This window comes from Dermacentor silvarum, chromosome 1, assembly GCF_013339745.2.
Source record: "Dermacentor silvarum isolate Dsil-2018 chromosome 1, BIME_Dsil_1.4, whole genome shotgun sequence".
Classification (NCBI taxonomy): domain Eukaryota; kingdom Metazoa; phylum Arthropoda; class Arachnida; order Ixodida; family Ixodidae; genus Dermacentor; species Dermacentor silvarum.
The window spans coordinates 369,616,435-369,636,103 of NC_051154.1; positions in this window are offsets into that span (position 1 = coordinate 369,616,435).

Consider the following 19,669-nt stretch of genomic DNA (forward strand, 5'->3'; position numbering starts at 1 on the left):
GCTGCATTGCATTGCAAGTGATAACGGCGTCAACGCCCGCCGCTATCGGTGGGCGCTCTTAAGGTGGGCGCTGAAAAAAGGTACTTTTTGATAATGATCAAGTAAAATAGAGTTGTCCTTTTTTTGCCTTGCGTACACAAAATTGATTAGGAATTTTATTTTCGTTGAATGAATCTAACTGTGTCTCACTTTAATTAAAAATCGCTTTTTTCTTTCCCAATGTTTGTTCCCTCGAAACATAGTCGCGCTTCAATCGGTGCTCCCATAACCACCCTTGTGGATGTGGGTGACAATTCGTTCTGAACTGCTTTTCGCCCCAAGCTTCGTGACCTATTTGGATCGACCTTGGCGACAACTTTATCGACCTATGACGTTATACGGAACTTAACAACGACGGCGACGCCGACTGCAGAAATCCGCTTGGAGTGTCCATATGCTCCGCCACTTCTGGATGCCGTAGTTTTTTACGTCTGGCACCGTGGGACCGAGTCAGCTGAGCGGGCAGTAAAAAAGTGCGCGCATTCCGACGCCACCCTGGGCCACGGCACCGTCACTGTGATCCTACGCTCACCGCTGATGTTTGTACAGGTTAGCTACTATGATGCTTATTCCTATCGTGACGAGGATGTCTGTCTCTTAGCGGTGTCGTGGCCACCTCATGTTTTGAAAAGTGTTCGCGCTTCTGTATTGTATCTCATGTGCTTGCTTGTTCTGGGGGGCGATGTCGAGCTTAACCCGGGACCCATGACCAAGGCCCAAGAGGAAAAGCTAGACCTTGTGGCTGGCTCTATCTTGCGTGATGAAGCTAGCAATTCAGTACTTCAAGAATCGGTTAACAAGGTGCTTCAAAGTCACTTAGAGATAAAGAATGATTTAGAAAAACTGACAAAGCGTGTCCTTAATCTAGAGCAGAAATTTGCTGCAGCCCCTAGTGCTCAGTCCATCGCGTGCAGTGACAACGGTCTCGTAGGTGTACAAGAAAAAATTGACGACCTGGAAAATCGCTCTAGGCTGTCAAACGTTCTCTTTTATGGCATAACAGATTCGGCGAAGTCTGAAACTTGCGAAGAGTCAGAACGACTCGTAAATAATTTCTGCACCGAAAAACTTGGGCTTACCGTGACGTCAATTTTGAGAGCACATCGTGTGGGCCGCTTTTCGTCGGAGAAGAAGCGGCCTATCATAGCCAAATTCTTCAATGAGAAGGAAGTCGAACTGGTTCTGAGCCGCGGCTTTAAGTTGAAAAACACCAGCCTGAGCATCTCGCGAGATTACTCGGAAACAGTTGGCGAAAAGCGACGAAAGCTTCTCCAGTTCTCGCGAACTATATATGAAGAAAGACGGGGATCGAGTACGTCTTGTTTTCAACAAACTGCATTTGAACAATGACGTTTACGAGTGGAACACGAATGAAGGCCAGGCTATTCTTGTTTCCCGGAGCAGGAATAAATGATGTTCCTCCTTCGTTTCCTTAGGCTCAGGTTCATCTACCAGCTTACCCGTAAAATTGCATAGTCGCACTGACAAAAAATTTTCCTGTTTATACACCAATGCTAGAAGTGTTGTCGCTAATGGTATTGCACTCTCATCGCTCATCGATTCATCCCAGGCGTCTTTAGTGTTACTTACCGAGACCTGGCTTAACGACACCATTCACGATAACAGCATCTTTACGAGTGAATCCACTTTCAAGTTTTTTCGATGTGATAGACAACAGCGTAGAGGGGGCGGTGTGCTCATCGCGATAAAGGAAGAATTCATTGCCGCACCCATCATTATCGATTCTTTTCTTGAATGTACTTGAATTTCCTTGAAGGGTACTGCATTTAGTGTGATCATTGGCGTTTTTTACCGTCCACCCGACATGTCTGGCGCGTTTTCCGATGAGTATCATCGGGTGCTGAGCGAGGTGTTCGTGCTTTTTCCGAGGTCGGTAATTATCATTTTTGGCGATGTCAATTTTCCGAATATCAATTGGTCGTCACTCTCGGTATCGGCCACGGATGCGGCCGCACATTCTTTTCTGAGCACTTGTCTTGACTTTTCATTAACCCAACTTATCAGTCAGCCAACACGATCCACTGAAACTTCTGCCAATATACTAGACCTAGTTTTAACTAACAATCCTGATATATTTTCCGACATAACTCATGAAGAAGGCATCGCAGTTCATGATGTTATAACTGGATGCATTAACTTTTGTGTGAGCAAAAGAACAATTACCAAAAAGAAAATAAGATGTTACGCTAAAGCCAATTTCGACGCAATTAACAATGAATTAACAACATTTTCAGATCAATTTCTGCATGATTTCCATGCACGCTCCATTGAACAGAACTGGGCCCTCTTTAAAGCTAACCACATTTCTCTCATTGACACGTTCATTCCTATGTTAGCCATTTCCTGCAAAAATAGCTCTCCTTGGTTTACCAACAAGCTTCGGCGGCTTAATAACAAAAATAAGACTGTACAGGCAGGCAAAACTGACTGGTCTCGCGAGTGCCCATGACAAACACAAAGTGTGCGAAAAGGCTTATAAGGTATTGCTAAAATCTACTCGCCATAACTTTTTTTCTCATGATTTACCATCCATGCTAAAAAATAATACTCGTCGCTTTTGGCGTGTTGTAAATCCTGTAACTCGCACTGACATCAGTCTTACTGATTCTCATGGAGTTCCTATCCCCGATTCAGACTGTGCTCAACTTCTTAATGATATATTTGTAACAATTTTCACTCATGAAAACGTTAACTCATTGCCAACTTTAAAGGCGTTAGTAGGAATCACAATGCACGAGATAGTCATCAGTGAGTCTGGTGTTTTAGCTCTACTAAGCAATCTTAAAACGTCATCTAGCGCCGACCATCTAGGCTTCAATAATAAATTTTTAAAGAATACATCGCATAGTATTTGTCCTATGTTAACCGCTCTATTTTCCCAGTCACTATCAACAGGCTGTATTCCTAATGACTGGCGCATAGCTAAAATAATACCCATTTTCAAATCAGGTGATCGTGCTTGTCCGCTCAATTATCGTCCCATCTCCTTAACCAGTACTATTTGTAAATTACTCGAACATGTAACACACACTCAAGTCATCAACTTCCTTGAAGACCATAACATTATTTTCAAGTATCAGCACGGTTTTCGCAAGGGCTACTCATGCGAAACCCAACTAGCCGGATTTATTAACGACATACATGCACTGTAGACGCTGGGTTTCAAGTTGACGCAATATTTTTAGATTTTTCCAAGGCATTTTATCGTGTTCCACACCATAGGTTGTTGCTTAAACTTTCACAGCTTAACATTCACCCTACTATAATTGCATGGATCACCGATTTTCTCTCATCTAGAACTCAGTTTACATCAGTTAACAATTCTAACTCATCTCATGCTGATGTTACATCTGGAGTTCCACAAGGCAGCGTACTTGGACCTTTACTCTTTCTAATCTATATTAATGATTTGCCCAGTTGCGTGTTATCCAAAATCAGACTATTTGCAGATGATTGTGTACTTTATCGATGCGTAACAAGTAACACTGATAATCACTTACTACAAACTGACCTGGAGGCAATAAGTGCATGGTGTTCTAATTGGTTAATGCCATTAAATGTTTCCAAAACTAAACTCTTGTCTTTCACCAATAGGCCACGAATTCCAACCACCTACTCTCTTGATAACAACGCTGTGGAACTCGCCACAACTTACAAGTACCTTGGCATCAATCTTCAGTCAAACTTATCATGGAATAATCATATTAATCTTACCCTTGCCTCTTCTAACCGTACTCTCGGACTTATTAAACATAACTTAAAAGAAGCCCCAATGCATGTTAAAAAACTAGCGTACACAACATTAATCCGTCCTAAACTAGAATACGCGTCTGCCATTTGGGATCCCGAACAAACTTATATCATCAGTAACATCGAAGCCTTGCAAAACCGAGCTGCGCGTTTCATTTTTTCAGATTATTCACGTTACACCAGCGTCACCTCGTTAAAGAATAAAGCTGAGTTGGACACCTTAGCACTTCGCCGTAAAATTTCTCGCCTATCACTTTTCCATAAGCTTTATCATCATCCACCACTTCATGATGATTTCTTTCAGTCACCACAAGTTATCTTTCCACGTCGTGACCATCAATGCAAAGTCAAACGCATTAACTGCCAGTCTTTCCATTATGCATATTCATTCTTACCGCGCACAATAACTGAGTGGAACGCCTTACCATCAGACAGTACCACGGAACCTGACTTGACTAAGTTTCAAGATTTATTTCGCTCACGACTTGTCAACTAATCTTATTATTATCTTGGGACTTTTACAGTGTTTTCGATGTTTGTTGCTGGTTTGCTTTTCATTGCAGTTGCCTTATGTTATCCTAATATGTACTAATGTTTTTCTCTGAAATAATTGTGACTCATTTTGTATATTACCTTTGTATCACTCTATTATTATTTTTGTTATATTGTCTTGTTCTTTAATATGATGTATAATCTATGACCAGTGCCTGTGACCCCCCCCCCCCCATGTAATACCCTCATAATGAGGGCCTTTGGCGGTATTTTGAATAAATAAATAAATAAATAATCGCTATCGCAATAAAACTGCAACTTCCCGAACGATCCAAAACCGGGCGCACAACTTACGTTCTACTGGATCTGCGGCAACATAGTGGCGTGGGAGTGAAATAGCAGCGCCTAGCTAGTACTAATAACCAGCCCTTGACGCCCTTCCGAAACCTCGTGCCAGCCAGCAACAGCATTAACAAGTTGCCGGCAACGTCAAAACACAGCGGAGCAAACAATTTTGCCACCCGCGCGGCCACCGCATCTTTCCGTTGCCCCAGGGAAGGACGCGACGCAGTGAAGCGGACTTACGGGCTGGCGCCCAGAGAGGCGGCGGACGCTCAACCTGAAAATCCTTTTATCACCTAAAACTAAACGTAGTCCGATTAAATTTCCGGCAATAACAATATTTTATAGACTCTGCTAAATTGTATGAAGCATGCATTTGTACTTGAACCGCATCGCTAATCTACATGTACCAGTAGCGCACCTAGGATCTCTGCCAGGGGGGGGGGGGGAGCAAGCACAATGCTTAATATGCAATTTCCTTGCTTTAGCCTGAAGAATTCAACAGCAATTAAAATGCCTAATAATTTTAATATTATTGACGCCAAGGATGATGACGATGTTTATTTCTTCAGCGTTTTACTCAAAGTAACTTCAGAGTGAATGGATAAATACAAGGCAGTGATAGAGTGCGTTTGTTAATCTGGAAAATTTGACCTCAAGCCACTGCCTGAATTGTAATGACAATGTGAACAGAGCACTGAAAGAGAGAGAGAAACGAGAAGGGAAAGGTAGGGAGGTTAACCAAGGACGTGCCCGGTTGGCTACCCTACGCTTGGGGAGAGGGAAAGGGAAAGAATAGATAAGGAGCGAGAATACGAAAAGAAAACACACACACATGAAGAATCAGTTATTCACACAGTCAAGAGCACTGAAGGTACCCGTTGGACTGGTGGGGCTGGACGCGTAGTGGGGGGGGGGGGGGGGGGGGGAGGGTATGTTTGTGTCTTTTCCACTCCGAAACTACTCGCCCAGCGAATTAAATATTTTTAGCACGCTTACTGTCAACTATCCAGCCATGCGATGCAGTTTTATTCTGTGAGCACACTTTGCAGAATGTTGTGAAAACAGTTAGATTTGGCGCAGAACCGCCGTATTGCTTCGCCACAAAGCACATCGTGAGTCAATGCAGCAGCCGCCAATGAGAGAGAATAAGAAAACGCAATATTTCTTTTTTTTGTAGCACACAGCAGATCTTTAAGGCGCTCCCAGCAGTATTGTATTTTTGCGGGTCTTCTTTCCAACCTATGTCTCGCCCACTGCGGCAACATTCAAGTCAATGTGGGAAACAGAAAGAAATTATTCCTTCAAAAGTACCTCACAAGGAAAACAGTGCACCAAAATGATTGACCCCAATTTTTTTTTTATAATGGGATCGGAGAGAGTCGAGCGCAATGTGTGGGACGTTTGGCGTGGAATGACCCACTTCCGCTGGCTCGTCATGCTGACGTCGTCGTCTCACCGTATTCACCTCCGCTGTCTTCACACGGTCGTCCTCGTTAAAAGCTGGGCTGCCGTCTACCAAAACAGAACGACGATAATTTGCGCCGCCATCATGAAACACGGTTATCGACGTCTCGCTAGAACATCGCTAGTGTGTTTGTTTCATTACTGTGGCCCGCATTAGCGATTGCCTTGCATTGAAATTAATCTCTGATGGTGTCTCGGCGCATCTTTCTTCTCTTCCTCTCGATTCAAACTTTTCTTTTTATTCTTCTTTGCATGCGGTGGTTTTATTTATTTTTTCGGCAAGAACACTACTTCCACCCATGCAGCCAGCACAACCATTTGCAAGCGTGTGGAATGTCCAAACCTCGGTCAGAGAGTTTACAGGGCTCTCAATTCCTCGTGGCGCCTTCACTTATTTGCCAGTGCCCACACCTCTTAATCCAGAAGCTGTTTATTTCTTAGGTGTAATAACGCAAAGTTCAATGAGCCTCCTTAAAGATAGCTTGCAGCGGCGACTAAGAAAAACGAAGCTCAGTTGTTGAAGAAGAGGAAGCTGAAGTGCAGAGCTCACTGACGCGCACGTGCCAGTAGATGGCCGCATTTCGATATGGCTGGCCGAGGACCTGCGCGTTCCCCACTGTCACGTGGTCACTGCCAGAGTATATAAGCAGCCAGCTTACGGGCATTCGGTCAATATGGGTGATGAAGAAGATCGCCTCGAATGGCTTCTGCTTCTTGAACATTATCAAAAGCTATGCTCGCCGATAGTCGTTTGGCATAAAAGCTGCCCAGCAGCAAATGTAAAAGCCTGGGCAGCAGGGAGGGGGAGCTGAGGGAGGGAGGGTGGCTTGCTCCCCCTCCCACGTAACAGTGCAAAAGAAAGAGCCAGTGGCTGCGCGGAAAACCAATTTGACAACAAGGACCGTTCTTGCAACTTTGCCTATTACGTCCATCTCAAGTAACTTGACATTTGTGGTCGTTTGTTGCGCACTATACGTGCTGCTTTAAGAGGGTTCCTAATGCCTCGGATCGTTTTCTGTTTTAAAGCGCCAGCTTTTCTTAGCTCGTTCCCAAGTTTCGTGTCGGCGTCGTTCGCTTGTGTGAAATAGCGGGTCGTTTCTTGGGTGCTTGTGTGTGGAAGTACATGCGTGTGTTTTCTAGCGCTCTGAAGCTGTCTCCAAGAGCTTTTCAGGCAACGACGGCAAGCTGCTGCACAGCATCCTTCGAGATGATTAGATTGTGGGGTTTTACCTACCAAAACCGCGATCTGATTATGAGTCATGCCGTATAGTGGGGGACTCCGCGCTAATTGCGACCACCTGAGGCTCTTTAACGTGCTCCTAATGCTCAGCACACGGGCGTTTTTCCATTCCGCCCGCATCGAAGTGAGGTCGCCGCGGCCGGGATTTGATCCCGCGACCTCGTGCTTAGCAGCGCAACCACAAAGCCAGCAGCTTGCTTCCCATCAAAAGCCTAGCTGGGCTAAGACCGCTGTTCACAGATATGTATTGCGGTAGAACAGCAGAGAGAGACACGGGTGTTCTGCGTACCACAAGGGAATATTCGTGGTTCCAACAAATATTTCTCCTTCCGCATTGGCTTGAGAGTAACTGGGGCTGGGGCTGCCGTAGTGTGAAAGAAACGCTCAAAATTCTTTTGCATTGAACTGGGTGGTGGTGGTGGTGGTGTAAAACATTTATTATCTATGTACCGTTGTCCACAATCAGCATCTCTGGGATTTCATGATAGCCGAAAATCCCTTCCATTCTCTCGATGATGGCTTCCCAAAATAATTCCGAGAGCCAAGTGACTACCAGAAGTCTGAACCAGCAGTGCGCGAGTAGGGCGTATACTCTTTGCCGTTCAGCAGAAATAGGTTTGACGTAGGAATTTTTGCCAGAGGCGCTCAAGTGTCTAGGACGACAACGTTGGCTAAACGCTGTGAACGCAATTTTAACACGAAAGTGTTTTATGCCGGGGACCACCAAGACTTCACTGACGTATTTCCGTCACGGAAATACGTCACTTGAGCTGTCACTAGACAGTGTCACTAGAGTGTCACTAAAGTGTCACTAGACACTTGAGCGCCTCTGGCAAAAATTCCTACGTCAAACCTATTTCTGCTGAACGGCAAAGAGTATACGCCCTACTCGCGCACTGCTGGTTCAGACTTCTGGTAGTCACTTGGTTCTCGGAATTATTTTGGGAAGCCATCATCGAGAGAATGGAAGGGATCTTCGGCTATCATGAAATCCCAGAGATGCTGATTGTGGACAACGGTAGATAGATAATAAATGTTTTACACCACCACCACCACCATTTCCGTCACGGAATTACGTCAGCTTACAATGTACACGAACATAATACAAAGAAAGAAACCAGAAGAAAAAGTTCCACAAACATGCAAAATTTGGAAATCGAACCCACGACCTCTCGGTCCGCGACGATAGATCGCCGAGCGTTTAACCCATTGCGCCACAAACGCATTTGCAGAGAGCTACACAGACGCGCCTTATATATCTAACACTCCTCCGTGTACCCGCGCTCTTGCTCGGGGCGGTGCCGCCGCCTACGAGCAGAAAAGAGAAGTACTGCATTATGACACTAACGCGCACCGACAGTGAACGCTTCGGTGGTCTCAGCACTACGACGCCTCGATGCCAGCATTCGAAGGGACGCTGGCATCAAGAAGCACTACCAACGCCACCTAGGTGGCGTTCACCGTACTCAGCACAGCGGAGCGTGGCCTCCGCAATTAGCTCTGAAAATGTTTCTGAAGTTGATCGCGGAGGCTGCAATTACGACGCGCTGTACGCGCTGATTTGACTCGGTGACGATTCAGTTACGTGCTTTGTCTTGCGCGTTGTATTAGTGTGTCAGTTACGTGCTTCGTCTTTCGCGTTGTGCTAGCGTGTGCAGCGTAGTGCAGCTTCCATATGCACGACGGTTGCTCATGGTCATCGACGTTGGTAGTCGTGATGGAGGAGACGTGCCACCAGGCGTCAGCGTGGGTGCATCAACGCCTAAGGGCGCTTTAGCCACAAAACACCAATAGACATTATATATCAATGTGCAATAAACATTACACTACTTCTGTGAAGACACGTTTCACTTTCGTGTTCTATACCGATTCCTATATAAGAGGGATCAACCACATTTTTATGACATTTGGTTACCACTTAAGCAGGGGTGGCCAAATATTCGAATACGAATCGAATATAACACAGTAATTATTCATATTCATTTTCGATAATTACCTTTTCGATATTTTTGAATAGTTCAAGCTAACCAAATGTTTCCCAACCAGGTGCGCGATAGGGCACGAGTGCGCGCTCATGTGCCTCCGGGGCTTCCACGCCGGGAACGCGTGGCACTCCGCCGTCTGCGCAAGGCAGTCACGCCTGCATGCGTTCCGAGCCCAATGCCTTGACAAGTTGCTGGAGCCAACCTGTGGAACTTGCGACACGGGTGAGCCAGCCACAGCAGACCATCTGCCATGTGCATGTCCTGGCCTATCCTCACTGCGAAGAATCTGATTTGCTCGGCTGCTACAGAGCTCAGTCGTAACACTAAACGACTCTGTCCTTCCAAGAGGGACCTCAGCCCAACGCAAAGCGACATACGACAGCTCGCTGCTGTATACCTATTAATGATCGAAGCAATTAACCTAATCCAGGCACCTCGCCGCAAGAACGACTGCGGTTACCTTTTATTATGCGTGCATATTTTCATTATTAAACGTCTTCCTCTCTCTCTCGGGTGCTCATGTGTCATTGTCATGTCATTGTTACGTGGTGCGGACCGGCTTTGTCCTGCGCCAGCTTGACCGACGGATAGTAGCCACATCGACATTGAGCATTTTGAAGCGCTATCAAAAGCTAAATAGGAAGCGGTGTCTGACAAGGCCTCTAGCGAGCAGCGGTCAGGAGTGAGCGCACGCTGGCAAGCGTACGTGAGTTCTCATACCTTAATTAGTTTGCCATGATTCGAAGCTAGTTGAGTGTTCGAAACTAGTCGAAATTAGCGAGAGCCACCCGCTACGACACCGATAAGCAGTGTTCAGTTCAGTTCAGTTTATTTCCTCAAAGGCCCCTTTTCAGGGGTGTTACATAAGGGTTGGGGTACGTCATGCAGCGAAAAATTCAACTTATTGACCAATGGGAACGACATTTCAAAAATGGTAGGTACACTGTGCAAACAAACACACACGATAAATTTCTATAAGAAAGAACGATTATTTTGGCAAATCAGAATAAACATCGGAAATGAACAATGCAACGTAATAACTACTGGAACATTTGAGAAAAAAAGTGGGTACGTTGTATACAATGAAACGCACACGTTAAATGATGATTTTGTACAAAAAGGGTAATTAATTTGGCAAAACAGAAGATCAGCCATGAACGTACAGAGACTATTTGTAGATATAACGTGCTGGGGAAGGGCATTCCAATCTATCGCTGTTCGACAAAAAAAATGAAGCAGAGAAGGTCGTTGTGTGTGAGCGTGGTTTTAAAACTTGGAGCGGATGACCAGTGCGTTGTGATATTCTTGCGGGCGGGGTGATGTACGGCATACGATTAAGTGAACTGTAGAAGAACTTGTGGAAAAGACCAACGCTGGCTATCTTACGGCGGTGCGATAGCGACTGTAACTCAGATTTCATTTTTAAGGCTGATATGCTTACGTCATATGAGTAGGATGAATGAATGTATCTTACAGCACGATTCTGAAAGGACTCAATTGCGTTAACGAGATAAATTTGGTATGGGTCCCAGATTGGTGACGCTTATTCGATTTTAGGCCTGATAAGTGATTTGTACGCCAGAAGTCTGACATCCGGAGGAGCATGACGCAAGTGTCGCCTCATAAAGCCGAGTGTTTTGTTCGCCGATGATACTATGCTGTTAATATGTGTGCCCCAGTTAAGATCACACGAAATTAAGACGCCTAAGTACTTGTATAATTTTACTGTTTCTACGGGGCTGTTGGCTATTGTGTATGAAGTCAGCAAGGGTTTACGCCTACGGGTAACTGACATATTTTTACATTTATTTGGATTAAGAGTCATTTGCCAACGGGCACACCAAGACTGCACATGGTTAAGATTTTGTTGCAAAGTATCTTCGTTAGTGACATTGTTAATGGTATGATAAATCACACAGTCATCAGCGAACATCCGTATTTTGCAAGTTACGTGAAGGGGTAAGTCATTGATATATATTAAAAAAAGAAGTGGACCAAGAACAGATCCTTGAGGGACACCTGAAAGTACCGGAAGAAGTACGGAAGACTGCTCGTTGATAGTAACGAATTGCGCGTCGTTAGTGAGGAATGTTTCTAGCCATTTTAATACATCGATGTTTAAATTCACGTAAAAAAGTTCATGTAACAAGCTACGGTGAGAGACTTTATCAAAGGCTTTTTCGTAGTCAGGAAAGATAGCGTCAGTTTGTTGATTTCAGTCAAGGTTCACATGAAGGTCGTGAATGAAAAGAGGTAGTTGGGTTTCGCAAGAAAGGCCCTTACGAAAGCCATGCTGTGCAGGATGAAAGAAATGGTTGGCGTCCAAATGGTCCATGATGCGTGAGTAAATGACGTGTTCCATTATCTTACATGGAAGGCTTGTTAAGGAAATGGGGCGATAATTTAGTGCGTTCTTCCTGTTGCCTGTTTTGTAGATGGGAATGACCGTTCCTACTTTCCAGTCATGAGGGATGCAGCCTGCTGAAAGCGCCTGAGCAAACAAAAGACAGAAAAATGCAGCTGAGATATCTTTATTATTTTTAACAGTTTCGAGTTAATACCATCGATACCGGTGGAGGACGAGAACTTGAGGTTATCAATTACATTGGAAAAACCATCTGCGCAGAACGTGATGGCCGGCATTACAGAGGACTATGTTGCTAGACAGTAATGGTAGAGGAGTACTAGTATATTTAGTAAAACTGAGGCGAAGGCATAGTTGAATGAATTGGCACGGTCAGTATTGGTCATAATGTTTCCTGAATCATCAGCAAGAGATATGGCGTGAGTTTGAGTGGGGTTGATTACGTCCCCGAATTTCTTGGGATTTTCTCTGAGTATTTTTGCTAAGTCGTTGTTAAAAAAAGCTATGCTTGGCACTGCGGACAGCAGATAAGTAAGTTTTTTCGGCAGAATAATACTTTTCCCACGTGTTGGCGTTCGTACTCTGCTTGGCGGCTCGAAAAAGTCTTTTTTTTTCTTATTTTCTAGTCGCTTTACATGGTTAGTGAACCATGGGTTCTGACGGTTTTCACGAAAGGTAATTTTCAGTATATGTTTGTCGGCTAATTCAATAATTTTACTTTTGAACAGCACCCAATTATTATGAATGGATCGGCCGTAGAATCGAGATTCAACGTTTGGTAGAAAGGCAGCCAGTTCTTCATTAATGGCTTCGAAGTTTCCTTTATCGTACAGGCTGATAGTTTTGCTGTAGGTTGCACGTGGCGGTGTGGAAAAGAAAAAGGTAGCGTGAAGAACTTTGTGGTCACTGATTGCAGGAAGGAAGAATAAAGATGATAAGCTGTCTGGATGATTAGTTATTATAAGGTCTAAGATGTTTGCACAGTCACATGAGACACGTGTCGGTTCAGAAACAAGCTGTAAAATATTATTACGATATCATCGAAAGATGTTCAAGGGACGATCCGCCGCGAGAAAGACGATGAAGTGTGTCTGTGCTCTTGGTGCGAGCGAGTGTGGGCCTGGCTATCTGGCTCCAGTGTAAATAGCCTGTAAATAGCCTCTTTCGTCTGTGTCCTTCCACACGTAACATTCTGGTGGAGGTTAGCGATCCCCGTCCTCGCCACGGAACTCCGAAGTGGTCGATACATCGAGCTTGTCACCATGCCCCCCGGTGACGAGACCGCCTCTGCAACGGCTTCGGGTCGTCCGACTACTCCTATCGTCACGGTTGCCCAACATCGCGACCCTGGTGTGTTCTCTTGCCTGGAGGGACAGGACGTTGACGACTGGATCGAGCTATATGAACACGCCAGTGCTAATAACAGGTGGGACCCAACGATTATGCTCGCCAATGTCATCTTTTATCTCGGCGGCACCCCACGCGTGTGGCACCAAACACATGACGACGAGATAACAAGTTGGGACACTTTCAAAGAAAAGCTACGGGAACTGTTCGGCGACCCTATTGGGCGCACGGTTGCCGCGAGAAAGGCTCTTGCGTCTCGTGTTCAGACCTCCACAGAGCCGTACGTTTCGTACATACTCGACGTCTTGGCTCTCTGTCGCAAAGCTGACGATGGTATGTCTGAACTAGATAAAGTAGCCCATGTGCTTAAAGGCATTTCCGACGACGCTTTCAATTTGCTTGTTTTCGGCAATGTCTCGACTATCGACGCCATCATAAAAGAATGCCGTCGCCTTGAACACGCTAAGAGCCGCCGTATCACACCCCACATCACGCGGCTACCGAACACTGCTGCTACGTCGACATGTGAGGGTCGACCGCGTCAGGCCACTACCTGTGACGACGTGACCCGTATTGTTCGCCGCGAGCTCGAGGCCACCTGTTCCCCAGCTTTCTCCGCGACGCCTCCCGATCCGCCAGCTATCACGATTGCGATGGTTCAGGCCGTCGTAAGACAGGAATTTGAGAACATGGGTCTGAACTCCGTGTGTTCGACGTCTCAACCTAGCGTTCCCCAGTTCTTTTGCTGCCCTCCATGCCCTCGGCAATCCTTTTCTGCCACATCTCGCCGCAACCCGTCCAAATGGCGTGCCCCTGATGACAGGCCGATCTGCTTCCACTGCTGTCGCATCGGTCACGTCGCTCGTCACTGCCGCAACCGATGGCCACCTCCTCCTCGGACATACGCCGCCGCTTATTCCCGCACCTTTGGACCTTCTGCTCCCTATGCCACCCGCCATGAACCCACTGCCGCTGATGCCCCTGCTCCGAACCTTCGCTACAGTCACTCACCCTCACCTCGACGCCATCAGTCTCGTTCGCCCCAACCCCGTCGCTTTTCTTCGCCGCCTATCGCCTCCCGGATGCCGCCGGAAAACTAGGCACTGCAGCTTCTGGAGGTGAAGCTGCGTGGTCGACCCTGCCCTCAAATCCACTGCTCACGTTGCCTACGAACGAAAACCTTCTTGACGTTGACGTCGACGGCTATCCTGTCACTGCTTTGATCGATACAGGGGCCCACATTTCAATCATGAGTGCTGCCCTTCCGACGACGACTCAGAAACCTCCTCACCCCAGCGTCGGCACGCGTCGTCCGCGTTGCGGATGGCGGTACTGTCCCTATCGTCGGCATGTGTACGGCACGTGTCAGCATCGCCGGCCGCCACACTCCTGTCCTCTTCACCGTGCTTGCTCATTGCCCCCACGACCTAATTCTCGGACTCGATTTTCTTTCTGCGCATTCTGCCCTTATTGACTGCTCTGCCAGTACCCTTCGCCTTGAGTTGCCGATTCTCGCAGAACCTCCTATTGAACCCCAGTGCCGCTTACGCCCCAGCGACTTTATTCGCCTACCACCAAAGTTAATAGCCTATATTGAACTGTTGTCTTCCCGACCTGTTCCTGATGGCGAGTACCTCGTCACTCCTCTGCCCGAGATTCCACTACAGTATGACGTCACCGTGCCTCACAGTATTCTTACTATTACTAATAACTGCACTCGCCTGCCGATCTTTAACTTTGGGTTGGCAAACGAATTCTCCCGCAAGGTATTTGCCTTGCCAACGTTGATTTCCTCGGCGACCATCAAGTGGCAACTTTACCAACTGATTGTTCTTCCGAGCTCGGCATGTCCCTCGTGCCAACGTCTGGCGCCGATCCCAACATAAAGAAAATGGTTGCGGCGGACCTGTCCTCTACACAGGCTGAAGACCTTTGCAAAGTGTTATCGGCCTACCGAGATATTTTCGATTTCGACGATCGCCCTTTGGGCCAGACGCTCGCGGTCAAGCATCGGATTCCTACTGGCGATGCTACGCCTATTCACCGACGACCATATCGCGTTTCTGCGTCGGAACGCCGAGTAATTCAAACTGAAGTGACCAAAATGCTAGATAAAGACATCATTGAGCCTTCTTCGAGTCCCTGGGCGTCCCCTGTGGTGTTGGTTAAGAAGAAGGATGGCACGTGGCGCTTCTGTGTAGACTACCGACATTTGAACAAAATTACTAAGAAGGACGTCTACCCGCTCCCACGTATCGACGACGCCCTTGACTGCCTTCACGGTTCCAGCTATTTCTCTTCTATTGATCTTCGCTCTGGATACTGGCAGATTGCTGTTGACGATATGGACAGAGAAAAAACCGCTTTCATAAGACCTGATGGCCTATACCAATATAAAGTAATGCCGTTTGGGTTATGCAATGCCCCTGCCACCTTTGAGCGTATGATGGACTCCTTGATCCAAGGTTTTAAATGGTCCACGTGTCTCTCGTTACCTCGACGACGTCATCGTCTTCTCGCCAACGTTCGACTCTCACCTTAAGCGTCTAACAGCTATACTTGATGTATTTCGCAAGGCGAAGCTGCAACTCAACTCGTCCAAATGTCGTTTTGGCCGCCGCAAGATTACTGTTCTGGGCCATCTCGTCGACGCTTCCGGAGTGCAGCCTGATCCCGACAAAACTCGCGCCGTGCGAGACTTTCCGGTTCCGAAGACAGCCGCAGACGTTCGCAGTTTTGTTGGGCTATGCTCGTACTTTCGTCGTTTGTTCAAGATTTCGCGGCAATTGCTAGACCCCTCAATAATCTTCTGAAGAAAGGCGCACAATTTTCGTGGGGTACTTCAGAAGCCACCGCCTTCTCTCGTCTCGTCACTCTTCTCACCTCACCCCCATTCTCGCCCACTTCGACCCTGATGCCCCTACAGAATTGCGTACAGATCCCAGTGGTCATGGTGTAGGTGCGGTCTTAGCCCAGTGTCAGCGTGGCCAGGATCGCGTTATTGCTTACGCAAGCCGCCTCCTATCACCATCGGAGAGCAAGTATTCCATTACGGAAAGGGAATGCCTTGCTGTTGTTTGGGCAGTTGCGAAGTTCCGTCCTTACCTTTACGGTCGTCCTTTCTCCGTAGTCACTGACCATCATGCCCTCTGCTGGCTCTCATCGCTAAAAGATCCTACAGGCTGGCTTGGTCGATGGGCTTTGAGGCTACAAGAATTTTCATATTCCGTGATCTACAAGTCTGGCCGCCTGCACCAAGACGCTGACAGCTTGTCGCGTTACCCTGTTGACGACTCTGACACCTCCAATACTGACAATGCTGCTTGCATTTTCTCAGTATCCCAGCTCCTTCATTTCGCTGACGAGCAACGTCGTGATGCCACCCGCCGTGGTTGCTCAGTGGCTATGGTGTTGGGCTGCTGAGCACGAGGTCGCGGGATCGAATCCCGGCCACGGCGGCCGCATTTCGATGGGGGCGAAATGCGAAAACACCCGTGTACTTAGATTTAGGTGCACGTTAAAGAACCCCAGGTGGTCAAAATTTCCGGAGTCCCCCACTACGGCGTGCCTCATAATCAGAACTGGTTTTGGCACGTAAAACCCCATAATTTTTTTTTTTTTAACGTCGTGATGCCTACATCAGAGCACTCATCGACCGTTGTGAACGCTCTCCGGCCGATGCTACTCTACGCCTCTTCGTCCTCCGCGACGGTACTCTGTACCGTCGTAACCTTCATCCAGACGGCTCTGAGTTCCTACTTGTAGTACCTAAACACCTCTGCTCAACCGTTCTAGAAGAGCTTCACGACGCACCAACGGCAGGACACCTCGGCGTATCTCGAACCTATGACCGAGTACGTCGCCGCTTTTTCTGGCCGGGCCTTGCCCGTTCCGTACGGCGTTACGTCGCCGCTTGTGAACTTTGCCAACGACGCAAGAAGCCTTCCCAGCTCCCCGCTGGTTACCTGCAGCCGCTCGACATCCCGGCCGAGCCCTTCCATCGTGTTGGCTTAGTCCTTCTCGGCCCCTTTCCGGAATCTACATCAGGAAACAAGTGGGTTGCCGTCGCTGTGGACTATGCGACCCGCTACGCCGTAACACGCGCTCTTCCGACCAGTTGCGCTACTGACGTCGCGGACTTCCTCCTCCACGATATCATTTTGATGCATGGTGCTCCGCGTCAAATGCTCACCGACCGTGGCCGTACGTTCTTGTCCAAAGTCATTGATGACATCATGCGTGCCTGCTCAATACAGCATAAAATTACCACCTCCTACCACCAACAAACGAACGGCCTCACTGAGCGTCTGAACCGCACGCTTACAGACATGCTATCGAAGTACGTTTCAACCGACCACCGTGACTGGGACCTGGCTCTACCTTACATTACCTTTGCGTACAACTCTTCCCGTCTCGAAACTGCTGGCTTTTCCCAGTTTTACCTCTTGTATGGCGAGAACCGACGCTACCACTAGACACTGTGCTTCCGTCCACCACAGCTTCCACTAGCAATTGTGCCCGTGATGCAATCGCCCATGCTGACCATGCTCGCCAACTTGCGCGTGCTCGTCTGCAAGTGTCTCAAGAAAAACAAAAACAACGCTACGACCTCCGTCACCGTGATGTGCATTTTGCGCCCGGCACCCTCGTGTTGCTTTGGTCACCATCGCGTAAAGTTGGCCTTTGTGAAAAACTGCTCTCCTATTATACCGGCCCATATCGCGTACTCCGCCAAGTGACCGATGTCACCTACGAAATCGTTCTCGCCAAGCCCACTACGTCCTCCGCTGTGACCACCAGTGATATTGTCCACGTCGCCCGACTCAAACCCTACAACTCTCCAAGCGCACTGGATATTTAACAGCACCGTGACGGCGCTTTTGCCGCCGGGGGGGGGGGGGGGGGGTAGTATTACGATATCATCGAAAGATGTTCAAGGGACGAGCCGCCGCGAGAAAGACGATGAAGTGTGTCTGTGCTCTTGGTGCGAGCGAGTGTGGGCCTGGCTGTCTGGCTCCAGTGTAAATAGCCTGTAAATAGCCTCTTTCGTCTGTGTCCTTCCGCACCTAACAATATTAAAGTTCAAACAGACGTTGATGAAATCTCTAGCCTCAGCATTAGTTGATGCTGCGGATAGGTCACACCAGTCAACACCAGGAAAGTGGAAGTCACCGAATAAAAGAATATGAGCGTTAGGGTGTGCGTCAGTAACCTGGCATAAAATGCTGTTTAACTTTACAGGGAAATCGGGGCTGTTAACAGGGGGTCGATAACACACACCCAGCAGGACGGCCTGTGGGATAGAGCGGAGAAGTAGCCAGGCTATCTCGAGACTAGTAGGAGGCGCGATTGGTGTACAGGGTAATTGCTTGTTAAATGCAATAAGAACCCCCCCCCCTCCTCGTGTTCCTCGACGGTCACAGCGATTAATTTCGAAGTTTGACAAGTCGGATAATACCTCATTGTCGCTGATCTCCGGTGTCAGCCACGTTTCGGTTAAAATAAGTAAATTACTGCCAGATGAAGAAACAACACTTCATATTTCTTCGCGTTTAGGAAGAAATCTACAGGCGTTAGAAAAAATAGCAGATAAAGAAAGGTCAGTCGTTGTGGTGATGGGACAGGGCATAAGTGAACCTCTAATGCGCTTTGATTGCTAGTGAATTTCTTTTACGGTGCGAGATTGTTCATCGTATTCGTAGCGTTTGGTTCCTATAATAAGTGTTTTGAAGCGTAGTTTGAAAGGTGTTGCCTTGCTTTTGCCGAAAACAACAAGACGTTTGCGGGAATTTCGAAGGTGAAAAATCCTCGCCAATGCTGCAGTTACTCCCCTTTAACTTGCGACCGTTAGTCAAGACCAATTCTTTTGTTTTATAGAATACAAACTTGGCGATTATGGGGCGGTTACGGCCAGGTGAGTAGCGACCCAGCTGGTGTGCACGATCAATTTCTTTCGGATCGAGGCTTATGTCCATCTGCTCACGAATACTATCAACAAAAGGCTTTTCTGATTGCGCAAAAGTTTCAGAAGGGCTGGAATCAGGAATACCATACAATATTAAGTTGTTCCTACCTGAACGGTTGTCAGCATCTTCTATGCGGCTCTCGAGGCTAGATACCAGGCGACCAGTTTCAGTGGTAGCAGCATGTACAGCTTCTAATTCACTTCGTAGGGGGATCAGTGCCTGGTAGTGTTGTTGAAGTTCCACCATTCGCTTGTTTAAGTCCGTTAGTGTTTTATCGGTGCTGAAAAGTTGATCCTTTAGGCCTTGTACCTCAGTGATTAGTTTACTTTGCCCAACTGTCAGCTTCTGTATCTCAGCGAGAACGTCATTTATACTAGGCCCCGGATTGGTTTCGACATCTCCTGACAGCAGTAGCAATGACTGAATGACATGCGTACATTCACCAAACAGAGCGAGCCAGCATTGTGGGCGCGGAAGCTGCACCGAACAATAGTCGCTAGATTTCTTACTGAAAAGACTGTATTCTTCACTAACCTACACGGTGAAACCAGCATGTTAGATGACAGCGTTGTGGCGAAGCCACCGAGCCCACAAAGCGGTCGCGATGGCTGCTGCTCTTATATAGTTGATGGGCTTGAGAGTGTCCCTTTCGATG